The sequence below is a fragment of the Cygnus olor genome, chromosome 6 (genome assembly GCF_009769625.2).
Source record: "Cygnus olor isolate bCygOlo1 chromosome 6, bCygOlo1.pri.v2, whole genome shotgun sequence".
NCBI lineage: Eukaryota > Metazoa > Chordata > Aves > Anseriformes > Anatidae > Cygnus > Cygnus olor.
In genome coordinates, this window is record NC_049174.1 from 37,926,992 (window position 1) to 37,945,231 (window position 18,240).

General features: G+C 42.4%; 1 protein-coding gene across 12 annotated transcripts in view; it reads left to right on the forward strand.

The window, feature by feature from the left end:
• MBD5 (methyl-CpG binding domain protein 5) overlaps positions 1–18,240 on the forward strand; it is a 137,353-nt gene that overhangs the window by 27,233 nt on the left and 91,880 nt on the right. Inside the window, exon 1 of one of the 12 annotated variants that reach the window (XM_040562113.1) lies at positions 3,115–6,131. The exons of the other annotated variants lie outside the window; for them this stretch is intronic. The gene's annotated coding sequence lies outside the window, so the exon portion shown is untranslated. Of the gene's footprint in view, positions 1–3,114; positions 6,132–18,240 lie in introns of those variants that run through there. 12 annotated transcript variants of the gene reach the window in all.

An 18,240-nucleotide genomic window follows, 5' to 3' on the forward strand; every position in this document is an offset into this window, starting at 1 on the left:
CTTCCTGCCTTCTGTCCTGCCTATGTGGGAGCCCTTTTGGTGCTATCCTGTCAGAAGCCACAGCAACAGATGTGTTCAGAAAAGGCAAGAGCTTGCATTTCGTTCGGTTCAGTTCCACGTTTTCACAGGACCATATGGTTTGTATAGATGTTTTGTATACATCTTATCTAGCAGATGATTAGAAGTTAGGGATTAAGTGCTGAGCCGAGCTTCTACTAAAACCTGGGTAAAGTGACATTATCGAAAACATGATCGACCCCTAAAAGTGACAGAGCTGCTTGTTTGAGAATATAGTGGTAAATGTCTGTGTAAATAGTTTAATAATTTATTTAAGAAGACTCAGCTCTTGCATACGCCTTTGAATATCTGACATCCACATACGAAGCATTAGCTTTTTTTTTTTTGCCAGAATTACCATCACGTGTGAAGTAGAAAGAACACTGTTTCAGTAGTGGGGTACAGACCTGGAGGGGGGGCTCCGGTGCCTGGTCCCCAGTGGCTGGTGCCCCCAAATGTCCTCCACCTGCTGCCCAGCCTCTGCCTCCCCATCGGCCTTCGTGCCCCTGCGGCATGAGAGCTGGTGCCGGGGGCACCCACATCCCACCCCAGCAGTTGGGACGTGCTTACAGGCGAGGAGGATTTGTTATCACAGCTGCCATACCGAACTTGGGTTTTTCCAGCTCCCAAACTTGCCTCTTGAATGCAGCCTTCAATTCAGGACTTTGTCTCAAATGTCTTCGTTATCTCACTGTGTTATAACTTTGGGGAATACTGGTGGGTTTAAAAAAAATTGTAAGTAGGAGCATGCTGAAGTTTTACAAGTTTATATTCATTCTAGTTGAATACCAAAAAGGAGCCTTCTTTCAGATTTAAGAAAGCAAACTACCATGGGTACAAATTATATACGTAACAGGATTTTACTAGACAGAGTGTACAGCCTAAGCTTGTAGTTATTTTTGTGGCTTCATTTATCACTAATGATAAAGCACCATTAAAAATTCTGTTTTGAAAACATTCAGCTTTCTATGCAGTTTTAATTGGACAGATAAAAAAGTGATATGGGAATCTACTTTAGAAGACTGAAATAGGATCTTATTTAGATTGAACAGCCTCAGAATTGAACAGCTCTCAGAATTGAGAAAGTATATTTGTTTCTGTAAATAAATGATATGCGTGTAAGTCAACTCTCCCTAAAAACAGCCAGTGTCCTTGTTCAGGCAGCAGCTAATGGCATGAGTACTGTGGAATACCAGTTAAAGGCCAGTCTGGTTTCTGTGTTTGAAATGGATCTGCTCAGCTCTGAAACCATTATCTGCAGGGGACAAGACAGAAAACATTATTTCAGTTTCTTCTGTTCGCTGAATATCCAGCCAGTCACAGAATGATTAAGGTTGGGAAAGACCTCCGAGATCAATAGGGTAGGCCACAATGAAAACTAGTCGTATATAATCAAAACAGAGCGTGATGTTCCTCAGATGAACGACCTTCCTCGCTGTGATGGTTAGCCCGGTAGGTGCTGAAGGCACAGAGGTGTGTCGGTGGCGTGGCCATCATGGCTGCCAGGCGCCATGCCACAGGCCCCTCATGCACCTCAGGCAGAGGCCGCAGCAGGAACGCGCCAACTGGGCTGAAGGCACTGAGTTTTCCTCCCAGCTTGTCTTCAGTGTGCTTGGACAAACTGAAACGGGGCCTTTTCCAGAGCTCATTGATGATTTAATCAAAGCTGTTAAAATATACCTTCGTATAAAGCACGTCCACCCCGGCTCAGGGCAGAGACCCCAGTCGGCGCTCAGCAGGCCGAGAGAGATTTTGCCTACAGATACCACCTCTGTTCTCCTGCTTAACTCTCTGGTAAAAGTAATTAAAACATTCAGTGATAAAAGAAAAATCTGTAATTACAATCACAAGGCTGCATCCAGCCACATACAGGGCAGAACTGCTCCTGTCCCTCCATGGTCTTGTACCACACCACGTTATCCTGAGGAGAGGGAGTCTTGGGAGGGCTTGGTTTTGCCCTGTGGTGTGGTGGTAGTGTGCTATATGTACTTCACCAAAGCACCATTTTTTTTTCTGTATAAATTCAGATTTGGGCCTTCAGAATTTTATGTGAAGGCCATTCTGCTTCACAGGATTGAATGATTTTAATTGTGGCTGAATGTCAGAATAGATGGTGTATGATGCATCTGTAAACGTTACTTCCATTTTTATAAATATGAATCAGTTTCTTTCATGTTTCTAATAACGATGCACTTAATTTCTCACATATGATAACATTTCAAAAGTGGCAGTGTTAAAGAACATCAGAGGAGGTTATTAAAACATCTTTGAGGTACCTAAATATGGTCAGAGGAGTATATTCGCATACAGGCACACACACCAAAAAATCCCGGCCCTTTGACTTTTGGGGATTTTTTTGTTTGTTTGATAGTTGGTTGATTTGTTTTGTTTTCATTCCAGAGCAAACACTGGAAACTTGTGTGTTATTCAAATTTGACCTGTGAAGGCTTTGATCAAAACAAATTTAAGTCTTTTAAACTTTCCAATACCATCATCAGGTTCTCAGATCGTTAATTTCATAACTTGAGAGAAAAAAAATGCTGAAAAGTTTTATATGAAATTCACATATTTGACAACGTTTGAAAGTTAAATACAATACTGTTTTCTCAGAAATGAAGTTGTATTGATGCAGAAGAGAGTAAGTATATCTGGGGTATTTTCCTGAAAACTTGCACATTCCTTAAGTAGCTTTTGAAGGCAATGTTGTTTCCTGCAGGATGGAAATATGTTTTGCAAATCACAAATTGATTACCAAATTTCAAATATCAACTCAGAAGAAAGCTCCTCATTAATTCATTGAATTTTTCATTGACTAAAGACAAGATTTCTTGTACAGCCAAAGCATTTTTAGATGAGTTTTGGCTTTTAAATTCCAATCATAAACTTAGAAATAAGGTATTCCTCTGTATTTTGAAACTTCTGGTTCTAGGATAGGAATATAAATTTACCTACTTTGACATCTGCGAAGGGTGAGAAATTGCATTTAAAGTACAAGGAGCCTCTTCGTGACTTGCTGCCCCCATCCACAAAGCGGAGCGTTTGCCAGCCAGGGGCCGCACTGGTGGGTGACACCCCCGGAGCCCCCCTGCTGTAGGCGCACCCTGTTTGCCTACACCTGCTTTCGCTGTATGCAGAAGTGCTTCAGATGTGCTGCTGTGAAGCTCCCAGCCTTCCGAGTCCCGTTGAAGCTATAATTTATTGAAATACGATGAAAGTAATATTCTGCTCCCCTTGACAGTTTGCAGGGACTGATCTCTCTGTGTGATCTGAGCGTAGCAGAAACCGTGGCTCGAGGTGGAAGTACAGTTACCCGTATTTGCTTGGTGCTTTTAAGGAGCCCAGATGGATGGTGCTGGTGTTGCTGGTCTGTGTCAGAAAGGTCAGCTCTGCCATCCCACATGTCCGTAGGGTGGGCAGCGAGTGGCACGGAGGTCTGCTGCCTTTTCCTCATCTCTTCTGAGGGCATTTTCATAGGCCAGCGCATCAAGGATTTAACTTGCTTTGAAAAATGACGGTAGTGGAAACGCAGCAGAAGTTGCACTTGGTTGTCTCTTACCTTACTGATGAGGAGGAGCTTGTCTTGTATAGTTCTTTGTGTGATTTCCCGTGGGGGCTTGCCCCTGGGTCTCAGGTTTGGGAATTTTCTTCAAGGCTCTTCCAACGAGCAGTTCAATTTCTGGGGTTTCAGCAGCTTCTTGGTTGTTGGTGAGTGACCGCTCTGTAACTTTGGCTTGGGGAATGTTTGCCTGTTTCCTGAGGTCTTCTTTCTTGCCATGCATGTTTTTGCAGCCTTTTAGGAAACTTCTTTGTTTGCATCGGAACCATAACTTCTCGTTGAAATCCCCATTGTGAAGATACCTGGTGTGTGCATAGCATCTGCCTGTGGTCTCTGAAGCCTTTATAAATACAAAACGTAGTTACTATGTCTAGTCTCGTAAGTCAGTTGTGCTTCTGCGCTCACAATTCAGTATCACTACTAGATAATCATTATTATTGGCTATTTGTAACTTATTTTTCCTCATTTACCCAACATGCTACCCTCACTTTATGCTCAAAGCCTTGACATTGAACATATTCACTTTGCAATTTTTTCAACACCTCAGTTAGATTTTTACCTATTGTTTGATATACCTAACATTAATGAATATATTTTTTTATTTCCATTATTCAATCTGCTTGCTTGCTTACAAGTTCAAGCACACATTTACCATGAGCATATTTACATATTTTTATCAACTCTATGATGTCAAAAATACTAATGTAATGCAACCGTTAGTCCATAACTATTCTAAAAGTTGTAATAAATCCTTTCTTTGCACTTTTTTTTATGGGCTCTAGCTTATGTTTGCACCAGCATGAAATGTAAGTATTAAATACTCGGGTAGTTTTAAATAGTTGTTAAAATGGAGATTCCTTTCCCAAATATAGCAGTAGTTTGTGACTTTTTAACCTCATTGTCAGTGAACACTAAGTGAGGGATCCTGGAAGTATTATTCAACTTCCAAAATGGTGCCTGTGATATCTACGCTTTGTGTCCACGTTTTCTCTGTTGGTTTGGGTGGTTTTTGGTTGGTTCATTCATTTTGCTCCCATAAAGAGTCACAGAGTTCAATCTGAGGTTATAAAATTTAGTACTCTAACTACTTTGAGTTTGAAGTTTGTGTCTCCATTTCAAGATGAGTAAAAATCGTTCTAACCGGTAAAATAGTAACTGTATTGTGCTTTAAACGAGAAAGATGTTGACACGTGAATGTTTTAGTTGTGTTGAATATTTTTGTTACATGTGTAATATTTAACTGTCCCATCTTACAGCTGTGTTATTCTAAGTCATGCAGCTTCTTTAGGGTTTAGCCAGCCTTATGGGAGGGCTGAGGGACTGTGGCTGTAAGTCCTGAGGCGGAGCAGCACCATCGAAGTGCTGTGACATCCCTGAGCTCAGTGCCTCAGAATTTGACCTGCTTTATCAGGGAGTAGAGGGTAATCCATGACCTAAATTTCTGGCTATTTAAAAAAAAAAATAATAAAAATAGCCCACTGGTCCTCGAATATCACCGTTTTTTTCATTTTAATGGAATTTGCTGTTTTCTTTGTATAGCTGGGGTCAGGCCTTGCTTCTCCTCATCCCTCAAGCCATCGTAGCTTTGCGAAACTTCTGCCAGCAAGTGCATAGACCTTTAACCAAGCAATATCGAAATTACCAATGAAAGAGTTTTACTCTTCTGAGCGATATTTGCCAAACACTGACTAGGAGATTAAAATAAGCATGCAAAGCCAAACTTGGCCAAGGTTTTGCAGGCAGTCGTACTGACGTGAACTACTTGTACCATCCATTCGAGCTTTCTCCCAGGCAGCAGACTGAGCGTCCTGCAGTTCTGCTGCTGCTGTTTGGTTTGCCGTGTTTCTTTCTTCTTTTGCAATTATTTGTTTATACTTTTCTTGTCAGAACCCAGTATCTGTGTGATGCAAGTTCACTTAACAGTTTTGGGGAGGAAAATAAATGCTGTGTGTACTACATTGACATGCAGGAGTGGTGATTGAGCGTACTTCTGCGCTTCCACCTGTAGTACAACTGATTAAGTACGGAGAAGATGAAAGCAGATAAAATCACACTGAGCATGGGAACTGAAAGTGTATTAGGCCAAGAGACTCGTAATGTGAGGGACTATTACCAGATTAATATGAGGTAGCCATAATATTTTTAGCTTATGAGATTGTTACTGATGTGGAATGAGAAAATAAATGATGATGAAGAGAAATTAGAGGGAGTGCACAGGTGAAAATGAGTTTGGTTTAATTTGGGAGGTGGGTGGATGAAGAAATATCAGGAGCCAGAACAGCTGCGCTGAGAGCTAAGAGATCAGTTTGGGTCTGCGCTGGCAGGAAAGCAAAGCTTGAAGAAGAGGGAAGAGGCAGAGGAGAGAAGTCAGAAGATCGGTGAGACTTCTGGATTGAACATAGACAAAAACCTCGGTCTCGTGCTGTCAGCCTTTGTGTCACCCAGAATCTTGTAGCTGGGAAGGGGCTTGCAGCTCTCCTGGGGTGTGAAGACGCTTGGCAAAAGTGGATGTATAGAGGTATGCTCCGTTGATTATCAGAACCTCGGATATACCGTGCTGTCAGAGGTAAAGGCTTCTAGAAATTGAGGTTGTACTCAGAGCATGTGTTTTTAATGGTTACTAGTGGATCTGTAGTCCGTAACTAGGTTCCTCTTTGAAGGCATTGCTATTTCTGTCCTCCACAGCACCCTCTGGCAGCCTTCTGGATCCGGTCACTCAGCATATTGTTGTTAAGGGTTTGGGGACGTCGTTGACTTTGTGTTCCTGAAGTCAGGCAGGAGGTTTTCAGTACGCAGACCAGAAATCCTGTCGTGAAGGAGGCAGAGCCTAGGAGTGGCCACGAGCACAGAGCCTTCGGGTTCCTCTTGCCTCCCCCTGCGTGCAGTGCCTCGTGTGAGCCCCTCCGGGACGGTGAGCTGGTATTGCTGAGATGTTCAGGACATGCCTGATGGGAAGTGTTGAGGAAGAAGCTGGGAGGAGGCATTGTGGGAACCTCGAATGGGTTCAGTGCGTGCTGGTGATGTAGAAGGCAGCAGATGAGAGCACCCAGGGAGAAAAATGATAGATCTGCGTCTTGGAACTATTTTAGACTATGTTGTTCTCCGTGGGGAATTCCCATTCAGCTAAGAATGGTGCCATTCTTGTAAAATATTTCAGTGAAACGTTGAGATACCATTTTTTATTAGAAACTATAGTTAAGCTGTAGAATGTAGAAAATACTACAAGGTCTGTCCATCCCGTTACAGCTCTTTAAAGCTGGCTGTTAGCGTGGCTGGAAGGGGAACTGGCAAGGTACCATGAAGTTAACAGTGGAGTTTCTCAAGGACGGTCATAACACTTATTTTAAGTATTTGTGTTAACGACAGCGATAAAAAGGCAGTCCTGACGCACAAAGTCGGGAGGCATCACCAGAGAGGACAAAAAAGTATGTGCGAGAACCGACTGCCTCTGCCCCTACTGGATCCTTTTGCATTAGTGCTCATATTCTATAGCCAGAAAAAAAGTAAAAGCTCTTATTTTGCCTTCTTTTCTCCCACCATCTCATCCCGGCCAAAAAAAAAAAAGGTAGGTTTTGGCCAGATGACTTGCTTGGCCTGGCTCCCTGGGGTTCATTGCACGGCCACTGAACGGCAGCGCCGCGTGCGTTTGTGGAAGCAAGGCCTGTGGAGACACTGCCTGAACTTCAGCCCACAGTGAGCTGGGTCTTGAAGGCCAGCTCATCCAAAGGTGTTAGACCATGACTGCAGCAGGCCTGAAGCCCTTAAAAAGAAGGAGAGGCGTGACGAGCACTTCAGTGCCCAAGCACAACGGGTCCCCAGCCGGATCGTGAGGACGAGAGGCCAGCAAAGCTCGGTGCCTTGCAAGAGCCTCACAGCTGCGGAGGAAGTCAGGGCCGTGGTGGGGACTCTAACCTCAACTGCCTGAAGGGACACCATTTTAAAAAGTATTTCCTAATTTGGGGAAAAAAAAAATTGGTTGGCAGTATCTCTTGCTCTTAGAGTACACAGAATTCAGAGTATCTTGGGCCTTGACAACCAAGAAATGAAAAGTTATGAAGGAAGAAAATCCAGATTTAAATCTTCCCCTGCTGAGCTGGCAGCAGCAGCTGAGAATTATTTGCATGCTAAGGTGTAGTTGGGCCGAGCAGTGGAAGGAGCAGCCGAAACTTCTAAATGGAGCCATTGGTTGGATTTAAGGAGATTTATTAAACTTCCTCTGTTCACCTCATGTACAGCCTTTCTGCGTGTTCAGGCTTCGTTTCAGCAGTAAATGGGGCCCGTTTTCTATCTGCGGGATGAGCAGGAGAGAGGCTTACGGGTTTTCTGCTATTCAGTTGAAGTGCGGAGCTGGTTGTCGTTATAAAAGTGCGTTTCTACCTGGTTGGAGAAGACAGACGCAGGCTTGTCTTGCTGCTGCACGGGGAGAGGCAATGGACGTGGGCTGGAAAAGGGAGGCCCCAGTTAGATGTAAGGGAAATAAAGCCACCGTGAGGGTGGTTGGTCACTGGAGAGGTTGTAAAATCTGTCTGCAGAGGTACGTGAAGCTTGGCTGGTCGGTGCCTGGAGCATCCTGACCCACCTGGACCTCCTTTGGGAAGGAGGTTGGACTTGGAGACCTCCAGAAGCCCTCCCAACCTCCAAGGGAGCCGTGATTCCAGCCTGCAGCACGTGTAGGCTTTCCATGGCGTGACACAGGAGTTTATAGGCCGGGAGTGCTGCCTGAGCTCAGCCTGCACGTAGTATGGTGAGGGGCCTGCGGTACTTAAAGGCCTCCTCCACCTCTGCTCTGGTCCCTACAGCCTCATCTCCCCTTCTTAGGCTTACCCTGGTATGCTCTGCTGATGGTGGGCTACCTGAAGCAGTGTCATCACGCCCTGCCTTTTGCCAGCACAAGTGTTTATATGGTGAATAATGTCGAGCAATTAATCCAAGTTGTAATTGGTACAGCACGAAACCAGGCTAGTTGTAAGGGTCAGTCCCTGGTGCACTTCCTTGCTCGTGTTGGGGTGATGAAAAGGGTGAAGTGAAGAGCCGAAAGCAGGGAAAGTAGGATGGCTTCCTTCAGCGACAGCACCAATTTTTTCAATGTGAAAATGCCAAGAATTGGGCTCAACTTCTGCTTGATCATAAAGCTGCATTTACTCTGTGATAATTATTTTTTCCTGATCAAAAATGTTGGGCTTATTGCTACGATAACACTCTTTTCAGATTGTCTATCAACTTACAAACCCATATCAAGGCTGATTTCTTGTAAAACGGTATCGTCGTGTATTCGGTGTGTACGACAAAAACATTTAGAATTTCTGTGAATAGCGTTTTGTTTTGGTGGTGGTTTTTGTTTCCGTTTGGCGTTACTTTGCGTACATTTTCATGCGTGCATTTATTTTCTATATGCAGGTTACTAGGATCAGAAGATTTCAGAAAATACCTGCTTTTTTAGACTTTTAGTGCCGCAGCCTCATTCGTACATCACGGGGTGTGAAAGCTAGACGCAAATATGAACGTTTTCAGTGCCTTGCACTGAGGTCCTTAAAGGATGTTACCGGTTACATGAGTTACAGCCGTGTCTGTGTGGCCGTTCACTCGGAGGGATTCCGGGCAGATGATTTAGGATTACTACTTCTGGGCTAAAATGGTGCTGTGCCTTATTTGTCAAAGGCACCTGAACGCACCTTTGTCTGGTCTCTTAAGGAAACAACGGTATAGAAAGGAGAAGGAAAGAGAACGGGCAAGGCGAGACTTAACAGCCCCCGTATATCTGAAATTGTAAACAGCTAAAGATAAAAAGGAAATATTTGGGGTAGCATAGGGGCTTACAGCTAGAAATAAAGCAGTGAAATGAAGAGAGAGAAGATTAAGGCTAAATGTCATGAAAGAGCGTTCTGCAACAGTAGTGGTTTTTTAGATGAGTCTTCCAAAGAAAGCAAAGAAAAAACGGGTTTAGGACAAAGGCTCTTTATCCATTTTTCCTTTTTTCCTGCTTCTTTCCTTCAGCTTAACCACTCAATGTAAAATAATCTCGTATGGGTATATAAAAGAATGTATTAAATTTTTGAGGCGTGAGTGTGAATCTCTGCATCCCTGGGAGCTGCTGTGATGGTGCCTGGATTCTGCGCAGCCCGACAGAGCCAAGGGCACAGTCTTTGCCATCGGGAGCTCGCGGTGCCAGCAAGTCCATGTTAGGAGGTCTCTGCTCACTACCTTCAGTGCCACTGTGTCGGAGTAAAAAGACCTAAATAGCTCCGCGTTTAGGTTTCAGGTAGGGTGAAAAGAAGGGGTTAAAAACTGGGCTGCAGTGGGTAGAGAAGATGGGAGGAAGAGATGAAGCTCTCCTCGGAGTTTTGCTTTCTTTTTTGACTGTATAAGCACTGCCACTTTGTGTACCGTCAGCAGGACGCAGATGGTGATTCCACCAGTAATTTGGGCTGTTTTCGTTGAGATTAGAATCGTTCTGAAAAAGCAGGCAGTGTTTGTGTATTTGTGGTCTGCTAACCACTAACAGGAGGGAAAGAAATAACAAACCCAAATCCTGAATTTAAACTACGTAATAGATTAAATAAGTGATGATTTTTAACAGTATCATATTTTGACACAGATACTCTTCACTTAGCTTTCTGTAGCTTTTGATGTCTAAACCATCTTTCCTTTCAGAAAAGCAAAACCAGTTGTAGCATTATCTCCAGTTGTGTTGTTTTTTGGTGGGGTGAGAGGATGCGTGTCTGGATCCTGCAGAATTTCATCAGGTTGGTTCGATCGAGCTGAAGACGAGAGTTTTTTTCTAAATTTGTTTGACATCATTACAGCTATCGGTATCACCTTATTTTCGTTATCAGTAAGATAACCGTAAATGTAGGTTATTTTCTCTGTACTTTCTTCTCTTCTCTGAACTGGAGCAGTGTTGGGATGAATTCAGTAATGTGAGGGTTGTGCGCTACCAGCCGGCTAAGGCAGTGTAGCCTGGCTGAAACCGGAGACCAGCCTGCCCCCAAACCTCCTACGTATTTGCTCTCTGCATTCGGAGAAGGGCTGTTACGTGATATTTTGTCCCGCATAACAAAAATAGCTAAATCTTTTTAAGATTTAAAACACTTTTCCTTGGGCTCCGATGCCTCTCTGCTGCCCCAAGAGGGCCTTGCAGGAATGCAGACACTTCATCTCTCTTTCTTGGAGAGTAACCTGTCTTATCAATTACTTCCATAAAACAGCATTTACTATGAATACTCCTGCTGGTAGACTGCGAAGAGACAAACTGCATACCTGATACGTCTGGATGCTAAGGAAGTTAAGCAACGTAATCCTTGTAATTCCTCCTGACGACTGTGAGACAGGGAAGTGATGATTGTGGTTCTCCTGGGGGGTATCTTAAAAATTAATATGGTCGTTTTCTTTACAAAGAACTTCCAAACCCCATTTCAGCCAAGCAGGAAGGAAATATTGCTTTTATCTGCCTCTGACTTAATTGTCCATGAGCCTGTTGTGGAGATGGCGCCGTGTGATAAAGGTGCCACTGACACAGAGAGGTGCTTCTCAAAGCCTTCGGAGGAATAAGGCAGTCTCTGTGAAAGCGTTTCTTTAGCAATGATAAGATGGAAAGAGTAATGACGGAGACCAAACTGATAAAGGCAGAAATATCAAAAGGAACAGCAGGCTAAAGCCAGAATTTTTAAAGCTGCGTTAGAGGCATCTTCAGAGCTGGAAGGTCCATTCAGAAGTTGCCTACGTCGCCAGGGCCTTTAATAGAAGATGATCTTTCCTCTACAGAAGAATAGAGATGAGTTCTTAACTGAATGCATCTTAACCAGAGGTGTTGGACAGCACGACTCAGGCTGGGTGCCGAGCTGGAGCCGTACAGCAACAAGCCATGCCTGGTGCCCAAGTCCACTTCGTTAATATTGCAAATCTACAGCCCAACTAAGCTGATTAAATGGCACAGTAGGTTTGACACACAGAAACGCTGTTGTTAATCTCCCCTCCAATAAATTTGGCTGCCAAATGAGTTTTTTTAATTAAAAAAAAATAAAAAACACAACGTCCATCCAGAATTATGACTTTTATTATTTAAAAACAACCAAAAAAAACTACTGAAGCTTTTTTTTAATGTGTCTAGCAAATCTGTCTTTCAAGAAGGTAGGATTTTATCTTTTATTTAAGCAAGGAAAGAATACAAGCATAACTTCAAATAAATTCACTTATTAAAAAAATGACATCATTGCATTTGAGAAGTATTCTGAAGTTTCCTAGTGATCTGCAGGTTCCATGGGACTGATCTGTCCATACTGCATGCACAGTTGAAAAGGAAGATAAATTCCTTTCTGTTAGTAATGCAATCATCTTACAAGGTATTTTTTATTAAATTAGCCCCATGTAACTAAATTGCTACTGATGCCTTCTGTGGATGCTCCTGAATCATCAGCTAAATAGCGGCTGATCTAAGTTTGGCAAAAGGAAGAAATGAAGTTTTGGAAAATGATGCTCATTGTTCCTGATAGCAATCAATCAGAACGGGATACTTGTATGCGCTTTTAAAAGCACTGTAATTAGGGGAGGGCCACAAATCTTTCTTATGTTAGCAGAGGAAAAAGAAATAGTAAATATGGTCTGTACTTTGAGCTTAAACGTTGTATGGATGTTTACACGTTTATGTATATATAGCATATATGTATTAATATATGCATATATAAACATATCCAAATAATTAACATATGCATATGTTAATATATGTAGTTTATACAGCAGGATAAAAAAAATCACTTTCCCAACTTTTCTCTAGCATTTCTAGAAGCAAACACAAAGCGTGTACCAGTTTACCTGACCAGCTAGAAAATTTTCTCCTGTCATTTCCTGTTTAATTCCTGCTTTTGAGAGCTGTTCCTTGTCTTTAGAAAAACCTTTCCTGTGTTCTAGGGGTCTTTTTCAAAGCAGCGCTCAGACAATGAGAGGTTTTGGTATTGAGGGCATGTCCCCAGCTTTCATCTGCTTTTCCTTACCTTTCATGTTAGTTTTTTTTCCCATTGTCAGAACCTGCGGTGCCTCCTCTTTGGTATCCCTGGCAGCAGCTGGTAGCGTGTTTGCCTCAGGAGGTGGGCGGCCCTTCTGTCCATCCTATTTTCCAGAAGTCAGGGGAAAGGGAAAGCAGAGTAGTAGTAGTATATATGAGGCTGACAGAGTGGGGTCAGGCTTATGTATTTGCATACACACATTAAAAACATTTTAATCTTTACAAAAAGTCTTACTCGATTTCAGTTTGGTGAACGTGCCCTCCTAATATAAAGAAATGCGTCTGGTAAATCTTGTAGGGTTTTGGAGCACTTGTAAAGTAAGTTGGGAGTTCCGTTAAAAGAGAAATCTGTTGGAGAACTAGAGATGATAAAACGTAGGCAAAGATACTCCCTGTTTTGGGAAACTGTACGCACTTACTAGCAGTTGCCGATTGAAGGTAACATGCAGAAATAAATCCTGATAGCTGCAGTTCTCAAATTTTATTGTAGCATGTTTCATAGCCCTTCTTTCCTTCTGGTTCCTTTCTTTAAAATCTAGTAAGATATTCACAAGTTCATGGAAACACCCGTGTAGTTTGACTTACTGGTGTCAAGCCAGCTAGTTTAGTTGTGTTAAATTTTGAAGCGGATGCTGTGCATGAGTTCCCAAGACAGGAGTTTTTCAATTTCACCAAGACTTACTGCAATGTATATAAACTGAGTGTTTTTACACATCCATAGAAACATATGTTTTTAAGTCAGTTGCAATGACTGGGAGAACACAGACTTGTGCAAACGCAGGGGAAGTCCTCGGCCTCGGCAGTACCCCTACGCAGGCAGAGCAGCTCACCTATTTGTGCAGCTCACCCATTTGTACAGCTCTGGGTATGTTGCACGTGGAAACCCAGTGACTCTTGTTTTAATAATTATCTCCTCTTTCAGTTTCACTTCTGTTTCATTATGTGAATATCAGAGAATAGAAAAAACAGCGCATTTGATGAAATGAATTTAAGGGGGAGAATTTCCATTTTAAATCTCCTACCTGGAATGCTATTTGAGGATTTAGCCGTGTCCTGCTCTGAATCTCCTGCCACGCGTCAGGAGCTCTGTATATGCACACATACCCACGCTGCGTTCCAGCTGCCTTTGCCATCCTGTTTCTTGCAGTGCCATGACCCCACGTGCCTCTTCCTTTCATGTTTGTGGGGTTTTTTTTAGGTTTTTGGTTGGTTTTGTTTGTTTTTATGTCAGGTAGGAAAGTCATCTGGCACAACAGGGTATTGAGCTCTCTTGAGAGTCTGGCTAGAGGTTAAAGAGGGCTGTTGCTATCCAGAATACTGCACGGTATTGGTGCTATCGGGTACATTATCGGCGCTATCGGGTGCGTTATCGGTGCTCTAGTGATATCCCTGCAGCCCTCCTCTTTTGGTACCCAGTTTTCTACAAAACAGTAGCACTCTGCCTTTTGGTTTCTGAAACGTGGTATAAAGCTTTGCAGTTTGCACTGAGTAATTAAGCTTCAGCTAAATGAATGGAAAGATACTGTTGAATGGAAACCCTTGCAATATCAGCCAATTAATACAGTTTTTCTGTTGCATTTGATTGCATTTTCTGTTCTTAAAAGAAGACAGAAAATAAAACGAGAGGCATATCTGAAGAGAGATGCATTTGCTGTTCTCCTGCTGCGTAATCACCACAGATTCATACATTGTTAAATTTCTAGCATTTTGTGTCTCTCCTAAATGTTTCTAATTTAATTTTGGAGAAGAATCTTTCTTCAAACAATTGAGGCTCGACGCTACCATTTTTTTCTGTTTTCAAAGATAGTCCCTGAAAAGATGTCAGGGTTTTATGTGCTGTGGAGTATCCTTTCAGTTTTGGTTCAGTGGCATGATTTCTGGTATACAGTGTCTGAAAGCACAAGAACACTAATTATTTTATAATAGTTAATGTCAGTGCATAGTTTTCTTAACGTCACCCAAAAATAGAACTTCAGTCCACTTGTAACACCTTTGTAAGTTGTAAATGTAAGTACCGATAGGAAATAGCCTTTCAAAAACCAAAGGTTTGTATCTACGGTTCTATAATAGACTTCCTTCAGCCTTTAGTTCTATGTTTAGAAAAATTATTACTATAACTCAGTTCTCTACAGATTTGTTAGAGGCATAGGCTGCCCTGGAGCTATAAAAGGCTGTTAGAGGGCTATCAACTGCCACGAATCGGAGGTGAATATTGTGGAGCCATCTAAACAGAAGAGGAAGAACATTGCTCTGTAAAGCGCAGTAATGCTTGCACAGTTACAAAAAATAATTTTGTTTTCTATCTGCAATCCAAAAATAAAATCTAGATAGTATTTCTGTTCCTTTCATTCACTTTTTGTGATTTATGTGGTTTCACATTTTCGGAAGGCTTTGAACCATCTTCACAGTGTTATAACGACAAGATTACAGTTGACAGAAATTTTGTTTTGTTTCCATCTCTATCACCAACGTACCAGGAACTTGAGGAGGTCACTAAATCGCTCCGCTGCAGTTTTGGGTTAGTAAAGTAAGAATTCTGCCATCTTCACAGGACTTGGGAAATAAATTACATTTGAGAGTGTATTTTAAGATACACTAGGTGCTTGGATGAATGGCGATGTAGATGCAAAGTGTTTTCTCTTGTGTTTGGAAATTTTTAAATGGTCAAAACCAGTTTTTTGTGAGGTTGTAGATAAGGCCTCGACAGATTTGAGCAGTGAAAGGTGAGGTTTGTGTGACTGATCTCTCAGCTGATATTTTAATAAGCCAGGCTACAAAAGAGTACTTGGGTGAAATGTGAATAGATCTCATGGATCTCATTACTTCAACAATGGTTGCTTAATTACAAATACACTGTATATTTAATAAACCCTACTCATTTTCAGAGCTTGAAAAAACGAAAAAACAATTGCCGAGAGCCGGGGGCTGGCACGAGGGGAGAGCCCGAGCCCACCGGAGCCCCTCGGGTGAAGGCAGCTGCAAGGCAGCAAGCCCCTGGTGAAAGGCCGACCTTAAACTCCACTTTGAAAAGGTCTGGTGCTGGGTTCCATTTAGTTCCATTTTAAAATATATATATTTTAGCTCTGATACTCCCCCCCTGTATCACAGTAGACGTAAGCCTTGCACGGTTCTGCAGCCGCAGCCTTCCTGCACACCAGCACCAGACACCGACGGGGCTCGGTCCCGTTAGCTCGCGGTGCTGTCCTCCTTGGGACGTGTGTTACTCAGCGTTCGTCAGCCTTTGGGAATTCTGTTCAAGTACGCAATTCAGGCCAAAGGCTAATGGTTTTTTTTTTTCTGCACTTCTTAAAAGCAGGATTTGATACAATTGCACGAGCAATGTGAAAATGTTAGGCTCCTTCAGAGGTGGCCTGTAAGACCAGAGCCCTGGTTCTCGTGACTTTGTGTAGATGTTTTCGGATGTTCGTGGCCCTGGTTCTCGTGATTTTGTGTGTGTATGTCTTCGGATGTTCAAAGTCTGTAAGCTAATGAATCGCAGCGCTGTGTGTGAGCTGAGGCCCAGAGCCCTTATGGTTTGGGACTGGGTGAGAGTTAGTGTCCGTCACCCAGCAGGGCTTTTCTGCCTGGTTTTCTGTGCTCCGGTCTCTCAGCCTCTCCCCTTCCTTCCTATCTGATGAAGCACCACAATTTCGATTACGTCTTCCCATCACTGCCCATGGGACAGGCATTGGTAGGGCAGCCCCGTTCAGAGGCCGTTGAGACGCAAAGCAAATTGATTCAAAACTTTCAGGGCTTTTTACAGGGTTTTGTTGGTTTTTTTTCTTTAGTTTATCCAGTGCTTTAAACAGGCTCAGGTATTTTTATATAGTTTCCGGAGATGCACAGCCTGAGGTCTTGCTGTCCTCCAGGGCATGGCTGCACGTCAGGCGGTCTCAGTGGAGGATTTACCTGCGCTCCCTCCTGCAGCGTGCTGGTGGCGGGATTCGGGAGGCTCTTGAACTTTCACTTAAAACGTTTTCTTTTTCCTAACGCTGATCGGGAAGTTCTGTTATATTGGTGTCAATAAAATGGTAAATAATGGCTAAAAGCAGGACGAAGCTCATTCATGAGAGAGTATTGGAACGGTCATCAGTTAGGTGATCTCACTAGCGCTTGCTGCACTCTGACAAAACCAAGACAAGACAGGCATCGTTTATTTATTTCTTGCTTTAATCTATTAATTTAAAAGAAACACTGAAGCTGCCTTTTCTGCATCGTTGTGAAACAATAAATTTGATGATTTTTCCCTAATTGCTTTCCAATGGCATGCCTTTGTAACTGAATTCAGTCATCCTGTGGCTTCTAAACCAAGAGGTTGTAACCGTGTTCTGGGTTTGTGCTTTGTGCGCTGCTCGTGCTGCTTCTGTCTTCCTGTTCCACTGCATGTATCAGGTGTGTTTCCCAGTACACGTATGTGTGTGTCTTAGAAAAAAAATAGAAAGCTGGAAAACAAAGATCTGTTCCGTGCATTTCAAACCTACTAGTCCTTAAATTTGTCACTTTAAAAAAAGTGACAAAAAAAAATCAGAAAAGACTTCTAGTTACTTGCATACAACTACACAAGGGTATTATACATACCAGTTTCTAACGTTTTCTATGTACATTTATCTTGGGGTGAAATAATCTTTGTAATAGCGCAGGTTTTTTCTTACAACTACCAGCAATGTACCTCCCCGAGGCAAGTGACTGATGGAGACTGCAAGCCTTTGGAGCGTTTGTGTAGCAGTGTCTCTTCCGCTTATTCCCTTATCTAAAAGCAAATGGTATGAAATTCTGCACCTGTTCTAGCTAATGGGTTTCTCTTAGTGCCTAAACATCTGTATGAAGCTCAAGTGTGTTTTTCAGTCCGTGTAATTTAAAGTAACGCATGTAACTTCATCAAAGTTACTTTTGATTTATGCCGTTGCAGAATTTGGCTCTTTCAAGAAGCTAATTTGCTGAAGCAAATGCAAATATTTAATTCCTGAGGTTACAGTGTCTTTTGTTTGCTTTTGTGATACTCTAATTAAAGGCAAACTCCCGGCGCGGGGTGGATGCGGACGGTTAGCACGAGGCCAAGAACAGCGAGGTTTCCTCCTCGGAGCTCCGGACAGGGCCGAAACCCAGTCGAGGGATCAGGGTGGTCTACTCCTGTAACGCTCGGAGTTTGAGTTACTTTGTAAAATGTTTGAACAATACTTTATTCTGCCTCAACAATATTTATAGCGGAAAATGTACCTTATCCCAAATAATACAGAAATAGAGTACAGGAACTATTTACGGTGGGAACAAATGGAAAGCTAACGACATTAGAAAAACATATTGATGTTTTCACATAGCTGTGCAATAAAATACTTAAGTTAAAAATAAATCTGAGGGTTTTAAGACTTAATAGCACCCACAAACATAAAAAAAAAAATCTAAACCCAATTTATTATATTTCCCAGTGATTGATGAGCATTTGCTTTGTTTATTATGATGTGTTCAGATGGTTTAGCTTCTTTGAAGTTGCTATTTGGGAATAAGTTAACAAAATATATTCAGGGATTTAGAAAGTTCTGTGTCTCGGAAGAATGTAAATGTTGAGTTGTATCTAAATAAAATGCTTTGTCTCCAGTCCAGGAAGAAATTAAAAAAAAAAAAAATCAAA